Source organism: Petaurus breviceps, unplaced genomic scaffold (assembly GCF_028583685.1).
Source record: "Petaurus breviceps papuanus isolate PSGF00001 unplaced genomic scaffold, PetGlider_PUasm1.0 184, whole genome shotgun sequence".
NCBI classification, from domain to species: domain Eukaryota; kingdom Metazoa; phylum Chordata; class Mammalia; order Diprotodontia; family Petauridae; genus Petaurus; species Petaurus breviceps.
Window position 1 is genome coordinate 7,085,301 of NW_027185793.1, and position 6,303 is coordinate 7,091,603.

A 6,303-nucleotide genomic window follows, 5' to 3' on the forward strand; every position below is an offset into this window, starting at 1 on the left:
CCGAGTGTACGATGGTGTACGATGTCGTGTACCTGACCGAAGCGAAGTAAAACAAGAAGGGGGGGTGGATGGGGGGTGATTGGGTGCTTTTTCTCAAGCCCAAACAGATATTACTTTTTTTCTTTTTTGGGGGGGGGTAGGAAGGGAAGTCAATTGGAGTAAGTTATTTGCCCAAGGCCACACAGCTATTAAGTTTGTCAAGTGACTGATATCAGATTTGAATTCTGTTCCTCCAGACTCCAGGTTTGGTGCTCTATTCACTGTGCCACCTACCTGCCCCAAGATATTTTGTTTTATGTACTCATTTTTGTGTTATCCATGTTATATTATTGTACAATTCTGTTGATACCAGTTACCTCTAAACTCCCATTAATCAATTAATGGATACAAAAGTTCATGGGGTCACATGTATTGGTAATGAATTTTGGCTTAAAGGTAAGATGTTTCACACCCATTAATAGATCCATGTGACCTGCTTGAGTCATACAGAAGCCTGCATCCCATGAATTTGAGTCACAGGAAGCCTGTTGTGAGAAGAGCTTGTTGAATGGTTAGGCCAGGAAGGGTGGAGTAAGAAAAGTGGAGGAAAGCTTAGAGGAAGTTGGTCAGAACAGTTAGAGCTGAGGGAGAGAGAGTTAGCAGGCAGGAAGCTGTGAGTGTTTGTTTGTAGGAATGCCCTAGTATAGGAAACACTTGGGGATAGTGTTGCCCGCTGAATATGCATAGATTTCTTTCTTACTATGATTTATTTGGTGTTCTGATATTGGGATTCAGCCTTCTCGTGTTTGAATAAATGTTTTGGTGCTCTTTTCCATGTGTAGAGTCTGTTATATTTTGCTATTCAGAATTCCACTGAGATATCCATAGCCACCATTGGTGCTGTTAATATTATGTTGGCACTACACCCAGGTCCTTGGCCAATAATGCAAGTTTTTTTTTCTTTTTCTTTATTTGGTCTTAATCTGTTTTTCTTTTTTTTCCTAATTAAATATAAAGATAGCATTCTGCATTTCTTTTTGTAAAATTGAGTTTCAATTTGTTTTCCCTTTCCCTTCCTTCTTCCCCTCTCCCCAAGGCATCAAGGAATCTGATATAGGCTCTACATGTATAATTATACTAGATATTTTTCCACACTAGTCATGTTGCAAAAGAACAATCAGAAACAAAGGGAAAAATCATGGGGAAGAGGAAAAGAAACAAAGTGAAATGAAAATAGTATGCTTTGACCTGCATTCAGACTCCATAGTTCTTTCCCTGGATGTGGTTAGCATTTACTGCCATGAATCTTTGGAATTGTCTTGAATCATTTTATTGTTGAGAAGAGCTAAGTCTATCAGTTGATCATTGTATAGTGTTCTCATTCTGCTCACTTCCCTCAGTAAAAGTTAATATATCTTTCCAGCTTTTTCTATAATATATGTGTTCACCATTTCTAATTGAAAAATAATATTCTGTTACATCAATATGTCACAACTTGTACAGTAAGTTACCAATTGATAAGCATCACCTCAATTTCTAATTATTTGCCCAAAAAATGCTGCTATACATGTTTTTGTACAGGTAGGTCCTTTATCCTTTTTATCATGATCTTTTTGGGATAGAGACTTAGTAGTGATATTGCTGGCTCAAGGTGTATGCACTGTATTATAACCCTTCACGCATGGTTCCAAAGTGATCTCCAGAATGATTGGATCAATTCACAACTTCACTAACAACTCAAAAGTGTTAAAATCTTCTCCAACATATATCATTTTATTTTTCTATAATAGCCAGTCTGATAGATGTGATATGGTGCCCCCAAGTTGTTTTAATTTGCATTTCTCTGAATAATAGTGATTTATATAATTTTTTTTTCATATGATTATGGATAGTTTATTTGTTTACCTCTGAAAACTGCCTATCCTTTCACCTTTTATCAGCTGGGGGAATAACTTGTATTCTTATAAATTTTACTCAGTTCTCTATATACTTGAGAAATGAGATAGGCTTTAAACATTATTTCCCATCTTTCTCCTCTCCTTCTAATCTTGGTTACATTGTTTTTATTTGTGCAAAAGCTTAACTTAATGTAATCAAAATCATCCATTTCATATTTCACAATTTTCTCTTATCTCTCATTTGGTCATAAATTCTTCACTTCTCCATAGATCTGATAGGTAAACTATTCCTTGAGCTCCTAATTTTCTATCTTATCCTTTATATTTGTCATATACCCATATTTTGACCTTGTCTTGGTAAAGCATGTGTAATGTTGATCTTCGCCTAGTTAGAATGAAACTTAAATTGTATCATTGTACCTATGGGAAAAATACTACCCTTTGGATGATCTTCGGACACATATGAGTGAAAAAAAGCAGTTGCCAGCAGTTATAGAAAGCAGTTATAGGAGATGCATGGTAGCTGAAAGTTGGAAAATATAGAAGGAAAACTTCTGATACATACTTATGTGTGTATCAGGCACTTTTTTTTTAATGACTGAAACTTACATGAGTCATTCTAGTCTACTGGATCTCATCTATTCCCACAGTATTCCTTTGAGATTCATATCTACAATTGAAAGGGGAAAAAAATCCAGTTTTAAGAGCAGTTAGTTGTCTCTTTATATTAATATTTATGTTCATATCGGGGACCCATATCATCATATCCATTCATTTTCACTTTCTTTGAATGAACTACACCTTCATTCAGATTTCTATACTCCTAGCCCTATAACTACTTTTGAAAGTAGCCTAGAAATTCTATTCATTTGTAAGAGAGGCTGTCATAGAATGTACTTTTTGGCTAAATAAAACTTAGATGGAGAGCATTTTTGATCAGTATTTAGACCAGAAAAGCTGATGTTAATTGAGTTTTCAGCCCCATCTATTACTATATATCATCTAGAAAAAGAAAGTCCTGTAGAATTAATCCAATTGGGCTCTCTCTGGGTCTCATAGAGCTACCTGGCTTTATTCCCTTGGCTTCATCACCTTGTGGAATTGTTATTTTCCCTGGTTAAAAGTTGAGGTTCTTATTCTGGAGTTTCTCTATTGTTTTATTTTTTCAGATATGTATATTTCAATGGAGTCAATTCCTGTAATATTATTTATTTTATTTTGTGCATTTAACAACTTTGTTCTGAGTCCTTGGTTTGTGAGTTTTCGAAAGGTGGAGATGAGACAAAAAAAAAGTTAAAAACCCCTATTCTCATGATTGATATATTCTCTTGCTTCCATCTACAATTTCTAAGATTATACCAATCACACTTGTTGTTTCTAGTTACTTAAGCTAGCATATTTATTTATAATAGATGCTAAATGAAATGAGTAAAATAATATGTTCTCATTCAATCAGAGATCTAATGTAACTAACCCAAGATTTCTTCTGCCTAACGTCCCCATAATTACCTGAATGGAGAGAGTGTAAATGGAACTTTGGGAGACTCACTTGCCCTCTCACCATAGAAGTTGCAGTATCAGCATAGTTTCTTAAGAATATCCTAGCTTGTGATTACTTTCAAACTTTTTCTATTTGCTGTCTCAGTTTCTGTGTTTACCCTGGTTTGTCCTTCTTTTCATGATCCATATGTGGATCTCATTCTTATCAAAAAGGGTATGAAACTACACTTTAAATTATTTTCACATGTAAGCAGACCTATGGCAAGGGTTCATTAGCTCTGTCCTGATTGTCAATTCTTCATTTAGGTCCATTATATAACATTTCTAATAGTTGAAGGTTGAGCAAATAGGTGAATTAGAAGTTACTTAAATTGATGTGTATGTCATAGATAGGGATGTTACCAGCCATAATATAAATTGTAATCCTTTCATGCCTGACCATTCTGTCCATGTCATCATGTAAGTTAACTTTGTAGATCCACCGCATATGCTGGGAATTGACAATGAATTATCTTCACTTTTTCAGGGTGTCAATAGAATGCATTAGGTTAATCTTTATGCCTCTTCCTGGTCCCAAGATCATCTCATCTCTTTTGATCATACATTTTTCCTGATAATGCCCTTTATTATTGTCCTTTCATTTATATTCTTATTTTTTTTATGTTTTGCTCTTTGTGATAACTACCATAGATTCCTATTTTGCTTCTAACTGACACTTAATTGTAATTCTTCAAGACCTCTGTTTGATGACTCACAACTATGTAATACCAGTAGAACCATATTTTAAAAATATAGGACTAAGTGGTGGCTAAGGTGGTCCAGTGAGTAAGAGTTCCGGCCCTGGAGTCAGGAGGACCAAGGATCAGTTCCAGCCTCAGATACTTAACTTTCACAAAACAAAACAAACAGACAAACAAACAAAACTGACCATTTAATCTTGAGCAAGTTATTTAAACCCAATTGCTTTAAAAATATAGGTTTCAAGGAGAAATTTGAATATTCTTTTTCTTCCTTGCTTCCTTCCTCCTTGCTTTCTTTCTCTCTCTTTCTTCCTATCTTTCTCTAATTTTGGTACTGACAAATTTTCTTTTTCTATGAAATCTCTCTTCATTCATTATTTTATTTATGTCTTTTTTTACCTTTTGATGCCAATAAAGTTTCTGTACAAATTGAATGATGTATTTTGGTCAGACAGACCTGATTAAAAGGCACTGCAATGGGAGGGAGGATTGAAAATTCAGAATTCAATAAAGAAACAAGAAATTTATGTGAAATTTAATTTCACGAAAGTGAGTAAGGAAATTTCACAGCAAAAGTTTTGTAGTGAAAGAAAGTCTTCATAAATAAAGCTTTTTGATATAATAATGTGATGGGAAAATTATGGTTTGCAATCAAAACACCATCTACTCTTTTGAAAGCATCTTTAATGTCAGTATCACAGCAGGGCACGTTTTAAAAAATAGTACTGGTGATATTCACAATCAGATGCACTGCAATTTAAGAGGAAATAAAGTGGGGAGTGAGCGACAATAGGGGGAAGGGGAGGGAGCATTTTCCCTACCTCTCTCACTCTCCCTCTCTCCCTGGGTGCGAGTGCACACGCGTCCGAATGGAGAGATCCCTGAAGAAGAAGCCACGTGCAACCCGGAAGCAGCCCCCTCCACCGACTCCTTTACCTCCACCCCCTCCCCAGCCTGCCGCGGAAGAAGTTGACTACCATGAGGCCTAAGGCATCATGGGGAAGGGGGATTTATGTCCTCCGCGCCCCTTCCGCTTCCTGTTGCGGCCCCAGACTCGGCCTCAGCATCTTTGTCTTCTTGCGAAAAGGAGGAAGACATGGCGCTGTTCGACCAGATGCGCGCCAATGTGGGGAAGCTGCTCAAGGGCATTGACAGGTACAATCCTGAGAAACTGGCCACCCTGGAGCGGTAGGTGGAGAACCAGGCCAAAGAGAATGCCTATGACTTGGAAGCCAACTTGGCAGTGCTTAAGCTATACCAGTTCAATCCGGCCTTCTTCCAGACCACAGTGACAGCCCAGATTCTGCTGAAAGCCCTCACCAATCTCCCCCATACAGACTTCACTCTGTGCAAGTGCATGATTGAGCAAGCTCTTCAAGAAGAGCAGCCAATCAGGCAGATCCTGTACTTGGGAGACTTGCTGGAGACTTGTCATTTCCAAGCTTTGTGGCATGCCCTAGATGAGAACATGAATCTCCTTCTACTTAATGGCATCACAGGCTTTGAAGAATCCATCCGAAAATTTATCTGCCATGTTGTGGGCATCACATATCAACATATTGACCGCTGGCTGTTGGCTGAGATGTTGAGGGATCTGTCAGACAACCAGGTGAAAGTGTGGATGAGCAAGTATGGCTGGAGCTCCAATGAAGCAGGGCAGGTCTTCATCTGCAGCCAAGAAGAGAGGATCAAGCCCAAGAACATTGTGCAAAAGATCGATTTTGAGAGTGTTTCCAGCATCATCGCTTCCTCCCAGTAACTGCTGCCCCATGTCTCCTGTTTGTTGCCTTCTGTTTCCCCTTACATACAGCCAGCTTAAATAAAAGCCCTTTACTCCCAAGCCAAAAGAAAAAAAAAAAAAGAGGAAATAAAGTAATATCTATCTGCCCTTTTCTCAATTCTGACCTCAGAAAGCCAAGGTTACAAAAATTATATATATATATATATATACTACTGTGTTGCAAGAGTATGCTTTTCATGTTAGAGATGTAATTAGATTTTGCTATCAGTATTTCCTAACAATGGGAAAATCATTGATTATCCTTGTTTTGAAACCCAGTATCACATTAGGGTTCTCCTAATAATTATGGTCTTGGCTGAAGAGGAAGGGAAAATCAACTTGACATTAAAAAATCCCTTATGATCCTCTCCATTACTTTTAATAAAACCAAGGTTGTCATTTATCT

The 6,303-nt window shown here is 37.3% G+C and overlaps 1 pseudogene; it reads left to right on the plus strand.

Annotated features, from left to right (window-relative positions):
• Positions 1-4,986: 4,986 nt before the first annotated feature.
• Positions 4,987-5,955, plus strand: LOC138161260 (eukaryotic translation initiation factor 3 subunit K pseudogene; annotated as a pseudogene).
• Positions 5,956-6,303: the final 348 nt, after the last annotated feature.